The sequence below is a fragment of the Medicago sativa genome, chromosome 1, assembly GCF_051527215.1.
Source record: "Medicago sativa cultivar Bolivia chromosome 1, Bolivia_mono, whole genome shotgun sequence".
Classification (NCBI taxonomy): domain Eukaryota; kingdom Viridiplantae; phylum Streptophyta; class Magnoliopsida; order Fabales; family Fabaceae; genus Medicago; species Medicago sativa.
Genome location: NC_140749.1, coordinates 14725443 through 14750498, shown reverse-complemented (window position 1 = coordinate 14750498; position 25056 = coordinate 14725443). Strand labels below are relative to the sequence as shown.

The 25056-nt window shown below is 36.3% G+C and overlaps 1 pseudogene; it reads left to right on the top strand.

Annotated features, from left to right (window-relative positions):
- Window positions 1-11736: 11736 nt before the first annotated feature.
- On the top strand, window positions 11737-20039 carry LOC146952966 (rust resistance kinase Lr10-like; annotated as a pseudogene).
- Window positions 20040-25056: the final 5017 nt, after the last annotated feature.

Below are 25056 nucleotides of genomic sequence, written 5' to 3'. Positions count from 1 at the left end.
ATAGAAGCTACATATGTCGTTAATTGTTGAATTCGAGATATTTTTGTTTATATATTTTGGGCTTCTGGTTGAAGCTAATCTTGTGTGAAAGGATGTGAGAGTCAATGGTGGATAAGGTGAGAAGAAAACTCACTAGGTGGAAAAGTGTAGGAATATGTCTAAATTACTAAAATAGTCTTTTGTCCACCAAACATCGCGTATAAAACAAACAAAAAATGTTCAATATCATAAAAGTTTGTTATGTGTTGTTCTGCTTTATGTTGTGTTTTGTCTTGCGTTGTTCTCTCAAGTGCTTATTTTTTAAGCAGATGAAATGCACCATAAGAGGAATTATAGAAAAGGCTTGGAAATTAATGAATTGGAGTAAAAATATGGTTTATGATATAACATTATAGCTAAGTTGATTCATTTAGTCGACTCTATTTAATGGGAAAATACTTGATTATTGTTGTTGTATTTATTGGATTACTTAACGTTAATAAAAATAGAAAATTAAAGATATATTTTTAAAACAATTTTGTGGACAACTTTTGGGATAATATTCTCTCTCATAATGTTATTATGTATTTACTCTCTCTATATTGTTTTTGTTTTCATGTCAATTCTACATTTCTTTATATATCTTTCATAATCACATAAGTTGTTTTTTTTTTTTTTTTTAAATGAGGTCAGTTCACACAAACATATTCAATAAACAAAGATACAATAATATATAATTTGCTTGATCTGTTCACACAGCACAACGCAAAGTAGAGTGTTCTGTTTTTGACTGTATGGGCTATTGTAAATAAATTATATGCTCACACACATTCAGTTTAAGAATATTTAATACCATAGATGCTCTATCATCTGTCTGTTATCAAAGTTAAAAATATATGTAAGCATGGTGCGGTGATCTTTTTTGACCTCATAGATTATTGTAACTTTATAAAATATATTCTTGATTCTTGATCCCTAATACCGATACGTTATTGTAATAATCTTGATCATTTTACACACAAGCAGCCCATTAGCAATTCTGAATAGATGGATTAAATTATGTCTGTATTTGCTTTTGAAATTTTTTTTGGACCGTAGTACCATGTGATCAATTTTCATCTTTTTTTTTTACCTAAACCACGGGTCACAGGCTCTCAATATATCCTGAAAGATTCAGAAATTAAAGTACCCTTATAACAACACAAATATCGTGCGTACATCCCTTAAGATGTTTACACCTTGAAATAAAGAGAGAGAAAGAGAAAGAGAAAAAGAAAATGATGCGATAAGTCGAATAATTTGGTGACATGATAGAAGGAGAGAGATGGTGAGAAAATGGAATCTAGATTTACTGCAGCAAAGTGTATACATTGTAACAGATTTCGTCCGTTGATTTGAGATCAAATTGTTCAGATTTTAACTAGGTTTTACACAATAAAACGATCTGGACCATTTATTTTGATTACTTGGCTCTTAGCTGTAAACAATCTCATTCTGAGATAATGAAGTGTTGAATGAGTGTACAAAAATAAGAGATGTGTATTTATGTTGTTGTAGCAATACTTTTTAACTTGGTTACAAGAGCTGAGTTAAAACGTCGCTACAACAGTCTCAAAAATTGATTTAAAAATCTTCATATATATGTCATTTAATTTTAAATCGATCATGGAATGATAATGTTGTTATTAACTATACACTTACTACTACTGAACAGTGAAGATTACTGTGATGCTCATAGGTTGCAAAATATGGTGCCTTTTTTTAGTAGCCAATATTATTAATAGGTACCTGTTGTAGTATGACTCAAAATTTGATGGATGGAGAATATTGTTGCTAAAAATATAAAAGATTTGTTTCAAATATATTTTGTGCTGAAAATATATTTATGGAAAATAAATATATTTGTGTACCGTATGAAGGACGATTTGATGCAAATATATTTTGAAAGGGAATATTATATTTTTGATGCAAATATTCTTTCACTGAAGGAGAAAAAAAATAAAACGTATATTCAGTGTGATATTCGTTCCAAATTTATGAGTTATACTTTTACTATAAATATAGACCTTGTATCATAGTAAACCTGGAGATAGAGGGGGCTGAAACAAGGGTTTAGAAAGGCAACAACAAAACTAGGGTTTGTATAGAGTTTGTCTCTTTGGAACAAACACTAGGTTTTGAGGGTTGATTCACCTTGGGAAACACTATTAGGATTGAGTCTCTTGGTTACGGGAAGAGGCTGGGTTTTGGGTAGAATTAGGCGGGAGACTTATTCTTCTAACCCATTGAAATCTCTTTGTAACGTTACTCATCATATAGTGGAACGGAGGGCTGCTCTCTCCCCCAGACTAGGTCAATTTGGACCGAATTGGGTCAACAAATTCTCTGTGTTCTCTTTTTCCTTTTTCTCTCTCGCTGTTGTTTTCTACTTTTGGCTTGTGATTATAACTGTTCCATACACTTTGATTTTGGTTGCTTAATTATTCCTTGCTCCACACATCAAGTTTGTTATTTGTGTGATTTTTCATCGAATTCGCAACAGTACAAAAACTCTCAAGACGAGCGTTGGTCCGAAAACACATACAGGGCGGAACAAAAGGAAAACACAACAGCACAAAACAACCCTAGCTGCACCAAGAAACACAGCCACTGTTGGCAAACCAGCAAAACAGCGCCCCATACACAGGTTAAAAGGCACCGAACTGTCAAATACAAAGAAAAACTAAGTACCAAAACAGCGAAAAACTAAGTACCAAAACAGCCACAACAGCGATACTTTTACAGCACCCCCGAAAATCAACACCGGATAGCTATCTAAGTAAGCAATCCCAAGGGTTCCAACAACACTCATAAAACAAACACGACGCTATTTTCCACTTAATCATACTCCAATACCATATGCCAACACCTTGATACTCTTGACCAACTCCTCTAACTTAAACACACCATTATTGAAAATAATGTCATTCCTTTTCTTCCAAATTGTCCACATGGAAGCAAACCAAATCAAACAAAAACCATACTTAACAAAATTACATTCAGTTTTACAAAATATGGTGCCTAAGTATGCTATCTATCTATCCAATCACACAATATGGTCTTCCTATCATTAATTCCCAATCACACAATAATCACATTTAGTCACACATGATTGGAATGTCAAAATATCTCACAGTTGGCGTAGAGACAATTATTGTATGGATTGATTAGCCAATTACATCTTTCGTTTGCTATGATGAGGATGCTAGAAACACTCACTCTAACACTACTCTCTTATTTAATGAAATTCATTTAAACTCAACTATTTTGAAAACCGATATCATATGAAGTGGTTGAACCTACATGAGTTTAACTAATTGATAAGAGAGTTTGCAAGAAAATGTTAGTGTGTTTGAAAATATAACTCATAGAAACACAATTGGGTTAAAAATTGTGCTGCTTGTGATCCTTGAGGTGTTTGTGAACTATGCCCCGGTGCCTAAGAGTTTTGTCCAGTTTCAGTCTTTGTTCTTTTTTGGTTATGAAATCTAGAATATTTACATAAACATACAGTATTTAAATTAGCTGCACCATACACAAATTAAACTGTATTTCACTGATTTTATCTTATTTCCACCATTGGGGGATCTCATGATTAGCAACAGTCTTTCCTCTGCATGTTCTTTTATTGTGACCAAACTTTGCCACGATTTTTACAGTTTCTAGGTAATATATTATGATTTTTTTTGGCTCATCATTACTCTTATTCCTCTATTTTTTTAGGTTTTCTAGGTGCTCTCATAACAGGAGAATTGATTGGCTGACAATGAATTATAGGTCACAATCACAACACAATTGTTTGGTCCATTTGATGGATTAATTATGTGAGCCGAAGTATCCATAAAAGCTGTTTTCTTGAAATGAAATCCAAAGTCAACAAAAAGAACCAGATAATCATGTTGTTTCCATTTTTTAAGCTTGTCTCAAAATTATAAAGGAACATAACCAGATAGTATGAGCAATAATCAATAAAGTTATACCTATAATATTTTAAAACAAAATCGTGTTGTGATTGCAACACGATTATGTTACATGCGGACATTTGGATTGCAACATGGAATGAAAGTTAAGCAAGACCGACTCAATCAATATTATGGTCTAAAGTGAATTCTAAAAAAGTGGCCTTCTGAAAATATTTTTGCTTTACGATCTACTTTAAAGGAAAAGGAAACCATAATTTTATCAAATTTACGAGTGTATATATTTTATTAAACTGTAATAGCGCATTCAGTCAAAAATAGAGCGCTTCACCTGTGCAGTGTGTTCAGACCAACCCATATATTTTACTGAATGATTTTAAAGTGAATATGTGTGTGTTCACATTCCTTTAAAAAGACGTGTTCAATCTATTTTTTCTTATATCATGTTAAAGGGAATGTGTGCGTACACATCTAGGGAAAAAAAATGAGGGCTTACAAATCAAGAATATATTTCATTAAGGATTTGTTTGAGAGTTTGGTATGGAAGGGAGAGAAGGGTTTTAGAATAAAGGAAGAAACAAATAAAAGAAACATAAGACATTGGGAGAAGAGAGTTTTGGGCTTAAGTTATTATAATACTCTTAAGCTTAAAAATATATTAATCATAATCATTAGATTATCATTCTCAAAAAAAATGTTCTTTAAAATATAAAATATTTCTCTATTTTTTTTATATATTTTCCACCTTTCAAAACCCACCTTCCACACTGTTGTGAATCCGGACAAAATCACACCAATGAATAACAAAGATGTGTGGAGCAAAGGAAGTGGTAATCAATAGATAAAGTGTCTCCAAGCAACAACAACAAAAACAGATCTAAAACTAAGTGTAGAGCAACACCACAAGCATAATCAAAGCAATAAAGATAAGCAATGAAAGAAAGGAACAAACACACCAAGATGGTAACCCAGTTCGGTCCAATATGACCTACTCTGGGGGAGAGAGCAGCCCTCCAATCCACTAAGATGAAAGTGATACAAATGGGTTACAAGAAATTAGCTTAAAAGCTCACAAAAGAACAAGACCTAATTTCTACCCATTTTCATGTCACCCACACTCACAATGAATCCTAAGAGAAAACACAAAAGGAAGCTTTTGATCCTTCCAATGGTGAAATCTCACTACCCAAGGTGTTTACAATGTTTCCCAACCCAAGAGATCCTCACTACAAAGACACTCAACCCTAAAGTTACCTCCTTTGTAATCCAAGTTTCTCTCTCTTCAAGCTCTCCTTCAAAATCTGCAAAGAAACACTTATATAGCAGTCTTCAGCTGTCAAAATCGTGTCACGTTTGTCCAAATCGTGACACGTTTGATACGTACGACCCAAGGTACGACCAACCTTATCCTGAAAACGTGCCCAGCAAGCCGAAAATCGTGTCACGTTTTCCCAAAATCGTGCCACGATTATACACCAGCAAAACATGCTTTCGGCATAGCCAAAATCGTGACACGTTGATGAAATCGTGTCACGATTTCTCTGTTTCTCAAAACCACAAATTTGAAGCCAAAACAACATTCTCCACCTTGACTTCTAATTTGGTGATGATGTCAGTTTAACCATCAACCACCATGCTGCTCTCTCCAAAAGGGAATTACTCTTCAACAAACTTGATCAAGTCCAAGCAATGCTTGAACCTTGATCTAGGCAATGACTTGGTAAACACATCCGCCGGATTCTCTTCCGATGCCACTTTTTCCACCACAATCTCTTTTGCTTCAATCATGTCTCTAACAAAGTGCAAGCGAATGTCAATGTGCTTTGTCCTCTCATGATACACTTGATGATTCGCCAAGTGAATGGCGCTTTGGCTATCACAATGTATTTTCACACATTCTTGAGTAATTCCTAACTCACCAATCATCCCTTTCAACCATATGGCCTCTTTCACCCCTTCAACAAGGGCAATGTACTCCGCTTGAGTGGTAGATAATGCCACCACGGATTGTTGATTTGCCTTTCAACTAATAGCCGTGCCATAAAGAGTAAACACAAAACCCGATAGAGATTTTCTTGTGTCCACATTGCCCGCATAGTCCGCATCAACATACCCCTCCAAAGCATCTTCATCTTGAGCTGCTCTTGTGTATTTCAAACCGCACTTCAAAGACCCGTTTAAATACCTCAACACCCACTTCAAAGCTTGCCAATGCACAATACCCGGATTTGCCATAAACCGACTCACAATGCTAACCGCATAAGCTAAGTCCGGCCTACTACAAACCATTCCATACATGATGCTTCCAACCCCACTTGCATAGGGAGTACTTTCCATCGCTTGCTTCTCATCCTCGGATTGAGGACATTGTTTTATGGACAACTTTGTGTGGTGACCCAAGGGAGTGCTCACGGTTTTAGAGTTTGTCATTCTAAAACGCTCCACCACCTTCTTCAAATAACTAAGTTGAGATAAGAAAAGTTCACCTTTGTCACGATTCCTCAAGATATCAATTCCAAGAACTCTCTTTGCCGGACCAAGATCTTTCATCTCAAATTCACCATTTAACTTTTCTTTGAGCTTCACAATCTCATCCTTGCTAGAGCTTGCCATCAAGATATCATCCACATATAGAAGAAGGTAGAGAATGACTTTCTCACCCCTCTTCAACATGTACACACAAGAATCATACCCGCTTCTTACAAAGCCGGTCTTCAAAAGAAATTCATCAAACCGACGATACCATTGCCTTGGGCTTTGCTTCAACCCATACAAAGATTTCTTCAAAAGACATACCTTAGACTTATCCTCCACAAAACCTTCCGGTTGCTCCATGTAGATTGTCTCTTCAAGGTCACCATGTAAGAAAGCGGTCTTTACATCCATTTGTTCCAACTCAAGATTGAATTGATTCACAATAGCCATAAGTATCCTTATGGAACAATGTTTCACCACCGGTGAGAAGATCTCATTGTAGTCGATCCCCTCCACTTGAGTAAAACCCTTGGCCACAAGTCTTGCTTTGTACCTAGGACCTTCAACTCCCGGAATACCTTCCTTTTTCTTGAAGATCCACTTGCATCCAACTACCCTTTGGTGTTTAGGTAGCTTCACAAGTTTCCAAGTTTGGTTCTTTTCCAATGAATCCATCTCTTCATTCACCGCCTTCAACCAATACTTGCTTTCTTTGCTCTCAAATGCCTCCTTGAAGTTTCTAGGCTCCGAGTCTTGCACATCTTCAGCCACATTTAGAGCAAAACACACCAAGTCCGCATAACCATATCTTCTAGGTGCCGTAATGGTCCTCCTCTCTCTATCTCTAGCCAAAAGATAATCGGGATCCACTACCGGTTGAGTTCCACTTGTATCCGATGTTGAAGCTTCATCTTCCACATCATCTTTCTCTTCATTTGGAAGCTCCACCTCAAACTGAGTTTCCTCCACCATTGTTTCCGGTTCTAAAGTCTCTAGGTCTTTACACTTCATCCCCATACGGGTCTCATCAAAGGTAACATCCCTACTAATCAAGACTTTTGATCCTCCACTAGAGTCCAATTTCCACAACTTGTAACCCTTCACACCTTCCGGATAACCAATGAAGACACATTTCAAAGCTCTAGGCTCAAGCTTGTCTTGCTTGATATGCGCATATGCCAAAGCTCCGAAAACCTTCAAAGAGGAGTAATCTGCCGGTTTCCCACTCCATACCTCCATAGGTGTCTTGAAGTCTATTCCCGTTGATGGACATCTATTGATCAAATAAGCAGCAGTTGTCACTGCTTCACCCCAGAAACTCTTAGGTAACCCAGCTCCTAGAAGCATGCACCTCACCCGCTCCAAAAGGGTCCTATTCATCCGTTCAGCAAGACCATTTTGTTGCGGTGTTCTCGGTACGGTTCTATGCCTCTTGATTCCTTTTAACCTGCAAAACTCATTAAATTGCTCTGAAACAAACTCCAGGCCATTGTCAGTTCTCAAACCTTTTAGTTTAGTTCCCATTTGATTTTCTATGAGAGTGTGCCATTCCTTAAACTTCTCAAATGTGTCACTTTTGTTTTTCAAAACAAAGACCCACACTCTCCTAGAATAATCATCAATGATGGAAAGAAAATAGGAACCCCCTCCATGAGTAAGAGTCTTGGAAGGACCCCAAAGGTCCGAATGCACATACTCAAAAGGTCTACTAGAATGATGCATACCACTACCAAACTTCACTCTATGTTGCTTGCCTAGTATGCAATGCTCACAAAATTCTAGCTTGTCCAATTTATCTTTTCCTAGCAAACCTTGTTTAGCTAGTTCAACTAAACCTCTTTCACTAACATGCCCCAATCTCAAATGCCACAATTCAGAATTATTATGAGGTACAACACTAGCTACCGATGCATTACCAATTACTATGGAACCATCTAAAATGTATAAGCCATTCATTTTAGACCCTTTAACCGTAATCAATGCACCATGCGAAATTTTACAAACCCCATGCTCAATTCTAGTGCTATAACCTAGACTATCAAACATGCTAAGGGAAATTAAATTTCGCTTAAGTTCGGGAACAAACCTCACATCCTTTAAAAGGAATTCACGGCCATCAAACATCTTTAGACGAACGGTGCCCATGCCTTGGACTTTGCACGCTTTGTTATTTCCGAGTCGAACAACTCCTCCTTCTTTTAGAGCCAAAGTCTCAAAATATTCCTTCCTAGGACACATGTGATAAGAGCATCCCGAGTCCAAAACCCAACTCTTCTCCGGTTCCCAACTTGTGACCACTAGTGCACCCGCACTCTCATAACCATCTTCATCGGACGCCACCGCAACTTGAACGGAAGAACTACCATTGCCCCCTTTATCCGGGCAATCCTTCTTGTAGTGACCTTGCTTATGACAAAGAAAGCATTTATACTTTGATTTGTCAAAGCCCTTGGACTTAGACTTGGACCTCGACTTCCCCTTGCCTTTTCCTCTTTGCTCACTTCTCCCTCTTGTAACATTCAAGCCTTCACCACCATCATCAACCTTCAAGTCCTTGAACTTGGTCAATTCCTTGGTTCTCAAAGCCGATTGGACCTCCTCCAAAGTAGTGGTGCCCTCCTTACCATAAAGGATGGTATCCTTGAAATGCTCAAAAGACTTTGGTAATGAACAAAGTAACAACAAAGCCTTATCCTCATCTTCCATATTAACTTCAATGTTGGCCAAATCATCAAGAATTTTGTTAAATTCCGCCAATTGCTCCGAGATTGTTTTAGACTCCACCATCCTAAATGAATAGAGTTGTTGTTTCAAGAGTTGCCTATGAGCCAACGATTTCGTCATGTACAATGACTCCAACTTAGCCCACATCGACGCCGCGGTAGCCTCCCTCGCGACATCCCTTAAAACCTTATCTCCGAGACATAAAACAATGGCACTCTTTGCCTTGTCTATCATCTCACGCTTCTCCGCTTGTGTCAAATGTGCCGGCATCGCCGCTTCACCCTTCAATGCTTCTACACACTTTTGTTGTGTCAAAACCGCTTGCATCTTAACCTTCCACAACCCGAAATCATTACTTCCGGTGAACTTCTCGATGTCCCACTTTGAACCCATGATACCAACTTTACCAATTCACGCTTATGCCCCACGGTGGGCGCCAATTGTTGTGAATTCGGACAAAATCACACCAATGAATAACAAAGATGTGTGGAGCAAAGGAAGTGGTAATCAATAGATAAAGTGTCTCCAAGCAACAACAACAAAAACAGATCTAAAACTAAGTGTAGAGCAACACCACAAGCATAATCAAAGCAATAAAGATAAGCAATGAAAGAAAGGAACAAACACACCAAGATGGTAACCCAGTTCGGTCCAATATGACCTACTCTGGGGGAGAGAGCAGCCCTCCAATCCACTAAGATGAAAGTGATACAAATGGGTTACAAGAAATTAGCTTAAAAGCTCACAAAAGAACAAGACCTAATTTCTACCCATTTTCATGTCACCCACACTCACAATGAATCCTAAGAGAAAACACAAAAGGAAGCTTTTGATCCTTCCAATGGTGAAATCTCACTACCCAAGGTGTTTACAATGTTTCCCAACCCAAGAGATCCTCACTACAAAGACACTCAACCCTAAAGTTACCTCCTTTGTAATCCAAGTTTCTCTCTCTTCAAGCTCTCCTTCAAAATCTGCAAAGAAACACTTATATAGCAGTCTTCAGCTGTCAAAATCGTGTCACGTTTGTCCAAATCGTGACACGTTTGATACGTACGACCCAAGGTACGACCAACCTTATCCTGAAAACGTGCCCAGCAAGCCGAAAATCGTGTCACGTTTTCCCAAAATCGTGCCACGATTATACACCAGCAAAACATGCTTTCGGCATAGCCAAAATCGTGACACGTTGATGAAATCGTGTCACGATTTCTCTGTTTCTCAAAACCACAAATTTGAAGCCAAAACAACACACACCCAAACAATGCCATTTGATATAACTCATAAAATAAAATTATTTAGACAACATTCCTCCGTCAGTAATCTTTGACGCTTTAAAGTTTAGATACGCGTTATTTTTGAAACAAAAGGTATTTTGTATGTCCCATTGTAAATACTAATCCTTTTGAGGTAACTGGATCCATTTAAGGGATTGATATTTTCCGATAAATGCTTTTTCATATGCACCGGCTACGGATTGAACACAAACAGTTAAGGAACTCTGACATTTATCTTTTTTTTTGCCGCACTTAGTTGGTGTTCCATAATGGGTCGAAGCCCATCCATCAAAAGATTGGGTTGCCCCAAGTCATCGGACTGAGTCACCCTAAGTTACTAGCTCAACGGTCAAGACAACTGCCAACAAGACAATATTGGTATATAACACCATATGTCAGTCCAACCTATATATGGTTGAAGCCCAAATCAAATCACAAGGTAAAAGGTCGAATAAGATCCAAACCACTCTCTTCTTGGCCTATATAAGGCTAACTCTAAGACCTCGTAAGGTATCTATTTTCTAACCCTTGCTTGCTACCCACTCATATACTGACTTGGGCGTCTTAGTACATGCAAGTACACAACACCTCTATTCTATCAGGGCTTTCGGTCAACCAGCATGAAGATATCTAGTTCATCAAGAACAACGGTGACTTCACTGGCGGACGAACACATTCGTTCTCTATTCTCTATCCAATGCACAACGGACCTTCGAAGGATGTATCAACATTTTTTCGATTCCATTGGTTTATATTTATTATTATAATATTTATTTTTTACAAAAAATAGCAAAGGTCCACCATTGGATTATTTTTTAGAGATCCATATTAGACATATCCGATTTTCAATGTTATTTTTTCAAGTATATTTTTTTCTTTCAAAAAGTTTTTTTTTTAGTTTTAATATCATAAAAAAAAAGGGAAATGTTAACTTGTGCCCTTGGGGCACAAGTTTAAAAACTAAACATATAAACTTTTTCTTGAAAATTGTGCATTCAATCTATTAAAAATTTAAAAATTTGTCTTTTCAATACAAAAGTTACCTTTTAATTCCACTTTTAGTTTCTTAACTTGTGCCCTTAGGGCACAAGTTAACATGACCCTAAAAAAAATTATAAGTTGGTGTGAATTTCGTGTCGTCTTCGTTTGTAACGGAAAATAAGAAATCCTCTTTTTAATCCAATATATTGTATACTCCTATAGTCCTATATAGTATGGATTTGAGATTTCATGGTTGCATCATATCTGTCAAAAACTTTGACATCACATTAGCAGGGTTTGCCAAATCGTTTGTTTCTTATAAAAGTCCAAGTTTTTTACCTATGTGGTCGGTGAGAGTGATATTAGTGGTATTGTTGTTGCCGTTTACCCTTCTACTCCAACAAGGTAACAGCAGTAATCTTTCTATTGAGCAAGAAAATTCTTGTCCCCCTTCCACTTGTGGCAAAATATCAAACATTAGTTACCCGTTTCGATTAAAAAATGACCCAATTAACTGCGGGGACACCAGGTATGAACTAGCTTGTGAAAATAATGTAACAATGTTACATTTATACTCTGCAAAATTTCATGTGCAGTCCATCAACTACAACAATTTCACAATCCGACTAGTTGATCCTCGAATACAAAAAAAAAATAAAAAATTGCTCTTCACTTCCTCTCTATTTAATTTCTCGATCTGATTTCTGTGAAACCTATGCCAATAAAGATGCTAAGGATTACAATGAGAGTTGTAATTACCCATACCATGCCGTTTCCTATGAAGAACGATATTTCGATGCAGGCATGGTTTCCCATGAACTTCTTTTTGACCACGTAGTATACTTGAATTGTAGCCATCAAGTGACTAACAATCATAAATATGTTGATACTTCTTCCTCTCTCAATTCAAATTCCAAAGGCTATGTCTACGCTATCGTCGGTGGTTTAATTTCCGAAGATTTTCAAGTTGGTTGTCATGTGATGTCCGTGGCTGCAACTTCTTGGCCAGGTCTGCAAACAAATCAACTTTCTTATGATGTGATTCATAAGGCGTTAGTGTATGGATTTGAGATTTCATGGTTGCATTTTATCTGTCAAAATCGTTGCCTAGATAAAGAGTTGTGTTACTTTAACGCTTCAACGGAGATAGTTCAATGCCTTGAACAGAGCGTCTGCATCACTTTTACAGGATATCTTAGAAGTAGTAATTGTGGTAAAGTAAATTTAAAGATCATTACAACTAATTTTCATCTCTTACAAATTTCTTCTTACTCATTAATATTTGTTTGGTGTTACAGGGATATGGTCTAACTTAAATTTATTATACGTTAGAGGTAAGAAATTTATCACCATAATTTAGCAATGTGATTTAGTCCCTCTCTCCCTATTTATAAAATCCTGATATAATTTATGCTTATTAAAAAAATGGAAGTATCCTTCAAAAAAAAAAATGGAAGTATAATAGTTTGTATGTATTAAACTACCTCTTTATTTTTTAGACGATCTGACTTTTTATGTTCCAAGAAAAAATTCAAAAAAAAAAAAAAAGATGATGATTTTTTCTTATAACACCCCAATTATTTTTTGTTAACATTGATTTTATGATTAAATCAGTTCTCTATTATCACCAATTTATTCACTAAGTCAATATTTTTATTGCAGATACTATCAGAACTATCTGGATACAGTTCACGTCTGCTGTGAAAAGTATTTAGATTTTTTCTAGTTTTAAGTGTGTAACTAGAAGAAATCAAATATTAAGCATCCATGCTATAAAAATATTTCCAAAATATTTGTTATTGACATATGATATGTGATACTTTAGTCTTATATCCAGTAAGCAACATTGCTCAAAAAACATATATGGCAATTTTTTTGGGTAATATATTTAATAATTAATAAAGTATGCCAAAATTTTGCTGCTATCTATCTATATTTATCTTGTTGACATAACATTACAGGCCTGGTTGAAATAGTAAAAGGACCAAACTCAAGTTATGAAGGTCGTACCAGGTATAAAGTAGGACTGATAATAGGACACTATGTTCTGCCAATATTATGGGCTGTTAGACTTTTGTTTGGAATAACATTATTCATTTCACTGTTGATATACAAATGGAGAAAAAGACATCGGTCAATGTATGAATGCGTTGAAATATATCTACAACAAAACAACCTCATGCCCATTGGATATTCATACAAAGAAATTAAGAAAATGGCTAGAGATTTGAAGGAGAAATTGGGTGAAGGAGGTTTTGGCACTGTGTTTAAGGGGAACCTTCGCAGTGGCCCTTGTGTGGCAATAAAAATGTTGGGCAAGTCAAAAGGTAATGGGCAAGACTTTATTAGTGAAGTCACGACCATTGGAAGAATACATCATTTGAATGTGGTTCAATTACTTGGATTTTGTATTTCGGGGTCAAAACACGCTCTGGTTTATGAATTCATGGCCAATGGATCTCTTGATAAGTTTCTTTTCTCTAAGGAACGGAGTATAGATTTAAGCTACAACCAGATCCATGGTATTTCAATTGGAGTAGCTCGTGGGATTGCTTATCTCCACCATGGATGTGAAATGAAAATTTTACATTTTGATATCAAGCCCCATAATATCTTGCTTGACTAGAACTTTATTCCAAAGATATCTGACATTGGACTTGCAAAACTATATCCATTAAAAAATAGTGTTGTCACAATGACTGCAGCAAGAGGTACAATTGGATATATGGCTCCAGAATTGTTCTACAAAAATATCGGGGGAGTGTCCTATAAGGCCGATGTATATAGCTTTGGGATGCTTTTGATGGAAATGGCAAGTAAGAGGAAAAACCTGAATACCCATGCAGAGCATTCAAGCCAGCTGTTTTTCCCTTTTTGGATTCATGGTCAACTTGTAAAGGAGGGAGAGATAGAAATAGAAGATATCACAGAGGAGGATATGAAAATTGTGAAGAAGATGATCATAGTGTAAGAGTTAACTTAAAATTAGGTTCAGAATTCAGAAGCAACGTGCCACGATGGAGAGCAACGTGCCACGATTGGTGGTTTCAGATCCTGAGGCAAGCACTGGAAAAATCGTGCCACGATGGTAACGTGGCACGATGGTACGCTGAAGGAAATAAAGAAAACGTATTTTCAGTGCAGATTTGTTCCATATTTTAAGGGTTACTTTTACTATAAATATAAACCTTGTATCAGATGAAACACAGAGTAGAAAACAGGGTTTAGAAGCCGACAGTAAAAACTAGGGTTTATAGAGAATTCTCTTGGCAACAACACTAGGGTTGGGTTTGTTTTCGATTCACCTTGAACAAAACACTATTAGGATTGAGTCTCTTGGTCACGGGAAGAGGCTGGGACTTTGGGTAGAATTAGGTTTGAAGAATGATTCTTGTAACCCTCTGACATCTCTTTGTAAAGAAACTCATATCATTATAGTGGAACGGAGAGCTGCTCTCTCCCCCAGAGTAGGTCATCATTAGACCGAACTGGGTAAACAGATTCTTGTGTTCTCTCTCTCTCTCTCCTCTCTTGCTGTTTTATTTTTGTTTGATTTATTTTTGTCATCCACTTCAATTGATTACATGGTATTAATTTGCTCCACACATCAAGTTTTTATTGGTGTGGTTTTCACAACGAATCCGCAACAATTGGCGCCCACCGTGGGGCGAAGGTCAAATGAATAACCAGGTATCATGGGTTCGAAGTGGGATATTGAAAAGTTTACCGGTAGTAACGACTTCGGGTTGTGGAAGGTATAGATGAGGGCAATTCTAATTCAACAAAAGTGTGTTGAAGCATTGAGGGGAGAAGCACAGATGCATGCGCATCTGACACCTGTAGAGAAGACGGAGATGAATGATAAAGCAGTCAGTGCTATCATTCTGTGTCTTGGTGATAAGGTGTTGAGAGAGGTAGCAAGGGAGACTATTGTTGTGTCTATGTGGAATAAACTTGATTCATTGTACATGACCAAGTCCTTGGCACATAGACAATGTCTGAAACAACAACTCTACTTTTATCGAATGGTGGAGTCAAAACCTGTAATGGAGCAACTAACGGAATTCAATAAGATTATTGATGATTTGGCGAACATAGATGTAAACCTGGATGATGAGGATAAAGCCTTACACCTACTGTGTGCTTTACCTAAGTCCTTTGAGAATTTCAAGGATACTATGCTTTTTGGCAAAGAGGGCACTATCACTTTGGAGGAAGTTCAAGCAGCTTTGAGAACCAAAGAGTTGACCAAGTTCAAGGAGTTGAAGGTTGATGATAGTGGAGAAGGCTTGAATGTCTCAAGAGGGAGAAGTGAAAACAGAGGAAAGGGGAAAGGCAAGAATTCCAGGTCAAAGTCTAGGTCAAAGGGTGGTGATAATAAAACAAAGTACAAATGTTTTATTTGTCACAACTATGGTCACTTCAAGAAGGATTGTCCGGAGAGAAAGGGCAATGGAAATGGTAATCCATCCGTTCAGATTGCAAGTGAAGAGGAAGGTTATGAGAGTGCTGGAGCACTAACTGTGACAAGTTGGGAACCTGAAAAGGGCTGGGTCTTGGACTCTGGATGCTCTTATCACATCTGTCTGAGAAAGGAGTACTTTGAAACTTTGGAGCTGAAAGAAGGTGGAGTTGTTCGCCTTGGTAATAATAAGGCTTGCAAAATTTAAGGTATGGGTACTATCCGTCTCAAAATGTTTGATGACCGTGATTTCCTTTTGAAAGATGTGAGGTATATTCCTGAACTTAAGAGAAATTTAAAATCTATAAGCATGTTTGATGGTCTAGGATATTGTACTAGAATTGAACGTGGTATGATGAGAATTTCTCATGGTGCATTAGTTATAGCTAAAGGGTCTAAAATACATGGTTTATATATTTTAGATGGTTCCACTGTTATAGGTCATGCATCGGTTGCTAGTGTAGACACTCTAGACATAACTAAACTATGGCATTTGAGGTTAGGTCATGTCAGTGAGAAGGGTTTAATTGAACTAGCTAAACAAGGTTTGCTAGGGAATGAAAAATTGAACAAACTAGATTTCTGTGATAATTGCACTTTAGGCAAACAACACAAGGTGAAGTTTGGGGTGGGTGTGCATAAATCTAGTAGGCCTTTTGAGTATGTTCATTCGGATCTTTGGGGTCCAGCATCAGTTAAAACTCATGGGGGAGGTTCATATTTCATGTCTATTATTGATGATTATTCTAGAAGGGTATGGGTTTACATTCTGAAGAATAAAAGTGACACCTTTGAAAAATTTAAAGAATGGCATACACTTGTAGAAAATCAGATTGGAACTAAACTGAAAGTGTTGAGAACTGACAATGGCCTGGAGTTTGTTTCAGAGCAGTTTAATGAGTTTTGCAGGAAAAGAGGTATAAAGAGGCATAGAACCGTGGCATACACACCTCAACAGAATGGTCTTGCTGAAAGAATGAACATGACCTTGTTGGAACGTGTGAGATGTATGTTGTTGGGAGCTGGATTGTCCAAGAGTTTCTGGGGAGAAGCTGTTAGTACTGCAGCATATTTGATTAACAGATGTCCATCAACAGGGATAGATCTCAAAACACCTATGGAGGTTTGGAGTGGGAGACCGGCAGACTACTCTAATTTGAAAGTGTTCGGAGCTTTAGCATTTGCTCATGTCAAACAGGACAAACTTGATGCTAGAGCTGTGAAGTGTATTTTCATGGGTTATCCTGAAGGTGTGAAAGGTTACAAACTGTGGAAGATGGAACCTAGAGGATCAAAATTTATTATAAGCAGGGATGTTACTTTTGATGAGACCCGCATGGGGATGAAGTGCAAAGACCTAGATACAAGCTCAGAAACGGGGGTAGAGAAAATTCAGTTTGAGGTGGAGCCTACCACTGATGAAAGGGAAGAGAAGGATGAGACTCCAGTACCTGATGAGAGTGAAGGCCAAGAAACAATTGATCCTGACTATCAGCTAGCAAGAGATAGGCAAAGGAGAAAAATTACTGCACCTGTTAGATACGGTTATGCTGACCTCATATCTTATGCTTTGAATGCAGCTGAAGAATTGCAAGACTCGGAACCAAAGAACTTCAGGGAAGCATTAGAAAGCAATGAAAACAAGGACTGGATGAAGGCAATGAATGAGGAAATACTTTCATTGGAAAAGAACCAGACTTGGAAACTTGTTTCATTACCTAAGAATCAAAGGGTAGTGGGAAGCAAGTGGGTGTTTAAGAAGAAAGAAGGTATACCAGGGGTCGAGGCACCAAGGTATAAGGCAAGACTTGTAGCAAAGGGTTTTACTCAGGTGGAAGGGATTTATTACAATGAAATCTTTTCACCGGTGGTAAAACATTGTTCTATAAGGATACTTATGGCGATTGTTAACATGTATGATCTTGAGTTAGAACAAATGGATGTGAAGACCGCATTTCTACATGGAGAGTTGGAAGAAACTATCTATATGCAACAACCAGAAGGTTTCGTGGAAGATAATACAAAAGTGTGTTTGTTGAAGAAATCATTGTATGGGTTGAAGCAAAGTCCAAGGCAGTGGTATCGTCGGTTTGATGAGTTCCTAGTAAAGGCTGGTTTTGTGAGAAGCAACTATGATAGTTGTGTTTACATGATGAGAAGAAATGAGAAAGTCATTCTCTACCTTCTCCTTTATGTAGATGATATTCTTATGGCAAGTTCTGACATGCAAGAGATTCAGAAGCTCAAGAAAAGATTGAATGATGAATTTGAGATGAAGGATCTTGGTAATGCAAAGAGGATGCTTGGTATGGATATCATAAGGGACCGAAACAAAGGTGAGTTGTTCTTATCTCAGCAAGGTTACTTGAGGAAAGTGGTGGAGCGGTTCAGAATGAAAGATTCTAAAGTCGTTGGCACTCCTCTTGGTCATCACACAAAGTTGTCAATAAAGCAGTGTCCTCAATCCGATGAAGAGAAAAGCAAGATGGAGGGTACTCCCTATGCAAGTGGGGTTGGAAGCATCATGTATGGTATGGTTTGTAGTAGACCGGACTTATCCTATGCAATAAGTGTGATAAGTCGGTTTATGGCAAATCCGGGTCAAGTACACTGGCAAGCTTTGAAGTGGGTTTTGAGATATTTGAATGGGACTTTGAAAGGTGGTCTGAAGTATACAAGGTCACAACCAGGAAGGGATGCTTTGGAAGGATATGTGGATGCGGACTATGCAGGTAATGTAGACACTAGAAAATCTCTATCAGGTTTTGTGTTTACTTTGTTCGGTACAACAGTAACTTGGAAGGTAAATCAACAATCAGTTGTAGCTCTTTCAACAACTCAAGCAGAGTACATAGCCCTTGTTGAAGGGGTCAAGGAAGCCATGTGGTTGAAAGGTATGATTGGAGAAATGGGGATTAGTTAAGGGTGTGTGAAGATACATTGTGATAGCCAAAGTGCCATTCATTTGGCAAATCATCAGGTCTATCATGAAAGAACAAAACACATTGACATTCGTTTGCACTTTGTTAGAGACATGATTGAGACAAAGGAGATCATGGTGGAGAAAGCGGCATCGGAAGAAAATCCAACAGACATGTTCACCAAATCATTACCAAGATCAAGATTCAAGCATTGCTTGGACTTGATAAACTTCATTGAAGAATAGATGAAGGTTGGAGAGAGCAGCAAGGTGATTGATGGTTAAATTGGCATCATCACTGATTTGAAGTCAAGGTGGAGAATTGTAAAAGTTAACTTAAAATCAGGTTCAGAATTCAGAAGCAACGTGCCACGATGGAGAGCAACGTGCCACGATTGGTGGTTTCAGATCCTGAGGCAAGCACTGGAAAAATCGTGCCACGATGGTAACGTGGCACGATGGTACGCTGAAGGAAATAAAGAAAATGTATTTTCAGTGCAGATTTGTTCCATATTTTATGGGTTACTTTTACTACAAATATAAACCTTGTATCAGATGAAACACAAAGTAGAAAACAGGGTTTAGAAGCCGACAGTAAAAACTAGGGTTTATAGAGAATTCTCTTGGCAACAACACTAGGGTTGGGTTTGTTTTCGATTCACCTTGAACAAAACACTATTAGGATTGAGTCTCTTGGTCACGGGAAGAGGCTGGGACTTTGGGTAGAATTAGGTTTGAAGACTGATTCTTGTAACCCTCTGACATCTCTTTGTAAAGAAACTCATATCATTATAGTGGAACGGAGAGCTGCTCTCTCCCCCAGAGTAGGTCATCATTAGACCGAACTGGGTAAACAGATTCTTGTGTTCTCTCTCTCTCTCTCCTCTCTTGCTGTTTTATTTTTGTTTGATTTATTTTTGTCATCCACTTCAATTGATTGCTTGGTATTAATTTGTTCCACACATCAAGTTTTTATTGGTGTGGTTTTCACAACGAATCCGCAACACATAGTCGCTCTTTGGTGTATACAATTGAAGCCGATTGATCGTCCCTCAATGAGTAAAGTAGTGGAGATGCTTGAAGGAGAAATTGAAAGTCTTGAAATACCTCCAGAGCCAACTATGTATCCAGATGAAACAGTTTTCTCAAATGAAACAACCAACTCAGAGCAAACAATATTGAGTGACTTCATTAGTTCTAGTGATTATGGGGAAAACATAAAGGAAAACATAAATAATCCTCAACTAGAGAATATTTCTTGACAAATCAGAACAAGTGTTCACAATCTGGTGTATTCTTCTAACAAAAATTTTACTTTTTCATATTGTTTTTCTATTTCGAATGTTAAAAATGAGTTACTGAATTCAAGACTATTTTTTATGCCTCTAAAATCTAATAACCTTAACTCATTCTACTTGTATGTATCTAATGGTAATGGTAATATATTAGTCTCAGTTTTGTGTATCTAATATATTCTAAAATACATGAAAAATAACATTTAAACAAAAACAAAAAAACAAAAATTAGTAGTTTTATTAAAATACTGTTATGGACTTTAAATAAGCCTAATTTTTAAATTCAATTTAGGCCTTTGATGAGTGTGGCCTACTCTGCCATTGCCATTTGAATTTAAGCAACTTTAGGGTGATGTGAATTGTGATTTCTAACATGTATGTGCCAGTTTAACAATTCATTATTTGTCCTGTATTGTTCTTCTGCTATTTCTTGCAAACCAAGGATGTTTAAATCTATCCAATTGAATTTAGACACATCGCTCAAGGAAAATTGGTGGTCTTATTATGATAAACTCATATGGTATCTAATGTAATGCCATGTAGTTTCTTGAATATGTTCAATAAAGAGTGTTTCTTTTGTTTTCAAGCAACCAAAGCACGAGTCATACACTACTACAAGAAGTACATTAAAAACAAAAGCCCTCATTCAAATCTTAAAGAATTTTTTTTTCTTTCAAAAGAACTTAAAAAACGCAAATTATCTTAAAAATAAACAAAAAACAACGGAGTTAATGATGCAAGAAAACAAACAGGGAAACAATAAAATTAAGAAAGCCATCTTTAAAAAAAAATTGAAATTAATAAAGCCTACTATTTTACAAACCCTAGCATAGTAGAAGTCATTGTGAGCAATGGGTTTGGATGGGAAACCACCTCTCACCGTCGGTGTCAAGCATCAGTGCATAGCCACCATACGATTCTCTTTCTATCGCCTTAAGTAGTTCGCACATAGCCAACTACTCTATCCTGAATCTCGACCTTCAAGAAATTTCAGGCTTCAATTGAGTGAAGTGTCTATGCAAATACCGTGAGGGCTGATACTTGACCATTTGAGACTTAAAGCCTTGACCCTACCTTTGCTTTGGTGAGCTCTTGTACTCCAACTCACCTAAACTTTTTATTAACCAAAAAAATCATAAAAAAATTAAAATCATTGCAGTCGAATTGTGTCACACAACCGAAAAGGATGAATAATTGTGGATATTCTCAATTTCTCAACATGTGTGCCGTGGTAAGATGATGTAGCATAGAAGATTTGGAAAGATTAAAATGTTTCAAATGGTTACTTGCATTGTGTGTTTCATATTTTAGTTGTTGTCCATACCCTTAAATTTAACGGATCTAACTAAAACATTAATGTTACAAACCAAGTCAAACCTTATTTACTTTTAGAGAAATGATATTTGTACATACATTTTGTGACAACTTCTTGACAACTTTATCTCTCATAATCACATTATGTTTTTATTCTTTCTCTTCCTTTTTCTCTCTCCATTGTTTTTGACCAATCAAAAGTGAGAAAAAAGAAGTTGTACCAAAAGTTGTCTAAAATGTTTGTTCAAATATCACTACTCTTACTTTTATGGGGTGAGAGAAAAAACTCTCTCTCTCTCTCTCTCTCTCTCTCTCTCTCTCTCTCTCTCTCTCTCTCTCTCTCTCTCTCTCTCTCTCTCTCTCTCTCTCTCTCTCTCTCTCTCTCCCCCAACTGATCACTTCTTTCAATTAAATATTGTATGAGTCGCATCAATTTCATGTGAAATCCATATAAGTTAGTGGAATATATTTTTAAATGATGAGATTAACTTGAGTTTTAACTTATATTTAAGAGAATTAATGTTTAAAAAAGAGTATTTATTGCAGGAAGGAGGTTGAAACACCGCGATCCCCTATCATCATTTTGTTTTGTATTGTTGCGGAAGCTCTGGGGTCAATGTACCTAGATCAACAACAAGGATAAAGAGGCAAGAGAGAGAGAGAGAAACAATGTACTGGATCAACAACAAGGATAAAGAGGCAAGAAAGAGAAATAATATCAATGAAAAAGCCATAAAGCAGCAGCACGATCGTGTGCCTCATCACCGTAGAAACATGCACGACTGTGCACCCCTCTGAACACTTCGGATTGTCAAAAGTTGGAAAGGCACGCACGGCCATGCGTCATTTGAAGCACAGTCGTGCGCCCTATGGAAAATAGCATATCAAAAAAACATTATAAGCTCGTAGAAAATTGCTATTAGCACATCTGTGACAAATTTCTATGTTTCCCATGCCATGTCTCGAACCAGAGACAACAAAGTTGAAGGATTCACTTCCGACATGTGTGAAAAGATTGTTGTAAAACATGTCTATTTTGCTAGCAAGATACATAATGAGAACGAAGTAAATCATATTTTTTAATAAATAACACAAAGATCATTTTACACCGCTTTTGTGAGAAACCAAATGAGCGCGTTTTACACAGATTGTCTTTGGTTCAGATTTTAGATAGTTATGTTTTTGTTAACGTAATTGAATTTCTGAATATAGCGTGACTCAGTGGCGTATCCAGGACCTTAGGTCAGGGGGTGCGAATTATTTTAAAAATATATTAATATTTTTTTAAGGAAAAAAACATTATTAATATTATTAATCCTATATAATATATTAGAATTAGAATAATAAAATTTAATATAAAGTCAAGTTAGAGCATCTAAAATGATAGATGATTTGCATATTTGGCACTAAGTTAAACAAACACCCTCATTATGAAGTTTGTTAAAAAAAAAAAAAACACACTTGAATGCCTATAGAGAATAGTAGCAATAGAAGCACCATCTTTCTTTACATTTCTGGACACCACTTAATAAATTATATGAAAATAAATGATTTTTGTTAAAATGAAATGATATAGAATTAATTGTGTTAGTTATTTTGCATTTTCTTTGGGTGGAATAAATTATAAAATAAACATGTATAAGATTCTTTTAAGCTCTAAAATAGGGAGCTCTGTTGTACTACTTCCCTCCTTAAATATAGAACTCTTTTGTGAAAAAGAAAAAACATGAGAATTAAGAAAGTTACTTGTTCTATTAATTTTGTTAATAATTGTTATTCTTTTACACATTTATCATTTAGAGAGAAGTGGTTAATATTTTCATAAGTATTTATTATATATTCTAGAAATTTATGTAATATAAATAAAGGTATATTGATAAAGTAAAAATTAATGCACTTTAAAATTTGAAAAATGTCTTATAAAAAAAACATAAAAGGGTCTTATATCGCGAGACAATGTTTTTAGTAAATTATACTAATATATACCAATAGTAATGTACAAAATTTATATTAAATATCTTGTATATTTCACTTGTTCGGATATATTTTACTTAGTACCGTTTATTATCACGTCTACCTCTCTAGCTTAGTGGCAAAGGATCAATGCTAGAGCTTTTATATAGGAGGTTCGAACTGATGGTCATTTTTCAAGAATGTTTTGTTTTTAATTTCATTTGTATAATAAACAATTCCAAATACATACACTGAGTGTATTTTGACTAGACCAATGTGCAGTGCACTGACCTATTGAATATAGCTTATTATCATGACATGAGAGTTGCAGATAGAAAAGTGCAATTGGTGCAAGCTAAAAAGTTGAGGGTGTGCAAAATGAGTTAAACTAGGATTATTGGTGTAAATATAAAAAGTTGAGGGTGTGCAGCTGCCTACGCTGGTGCAAGGGTAGATCCGCCCCTGACCGTAACAGCACAATATTCTAGTCTTCTTCTTTGTATGCAAACACACTTTTTCAAATAAACAACTTTCTGCAAACGTACGTTACGAACCAAAACAGCTTTCTGAAAACGCACTTCCTCAAGTCACGCCAGAGGCGGATCTACATGCAAGTGAGGGTGTGCACCTGCACACCCTGAACTTTCAAGATTTACCCGGATAACCTTCTAGTTATTGCACTTTGCACACCCTGAAATTTTCATTTTGCACCCATTCGCTACTTCTCTCATAAAGAAATAAAAATATGAAGAAAAGAAAGTAAAGTTTGATTGGCACTGGCAGTTCACACGTTGGAAGAAGAAGTGAAAGGGGCGGAAAAGAAGACATGAAAGAAACAGAGAAGATGAAGGGTGGCGGTTATTTTCTTTAAATAATTAGGGTTGTATTTTATTATGGGTTTGGGCCAACCAGCTTCTTGCTTGTTTATGTTACTTTGGGCTAAGAGATGTTTATTTTTTTTACTAATATATAACTCTCTTTTTTCTAACGGTATATAACTTATAAACATTCTTTTGGATAATTAAATTAAAAAGTTGGAAGATAGTTATTATTTGATCGACTAGCACTATAGAGCATAAGCCATCCATATATGCATTGGCCAGGTTTTTTTATGTATACTCATTGTGTGTTATAGTATATTATAGGGTTAATTATGTTTCTAGTCCCTATAAAATAGCGACCTTGTAAGTTTAGTCCCTACTTAATTTTAATAGCATTTTTAGTCCCTATAAAAAAAATTTACTTATAATTTTAGTCCCTGCTAAAACAAAGTTTGATTTGTACCAAAAAAAAAAAACAAAGTTTGATTAATTATCCTTAAACTCTTAAATTTTTGAACGATTTTTTTGAGACAAGATTAGAACACTATGAAAGGTTCGTTTACTAAAATTTAGAATTTTCTGACATGAAATGAATTAAATATGAATTTTTTAAAACGACAAAAGTTAAAGATAAAAAGTAATAAAATCTGGATGTAGAAATCAAATTTTGCAATAATTTTTTGCGGACGAACTTTTAGTAATGTTCTAAACATGTCTGCAAAAAATTGTTCAAAAATTTAAGAGTTTAAGCATAAATTAAACAAATTTGAATTGAGTAGGGACTAATACTCAGTGCAGAAAAACAAAATTAGGGACTAAAAATGCTATTAAAATTAAGTAGGGACTAAACTTACAAGGTCGCTATTTTATAGGGACTAGAAACATAATTAACCCAA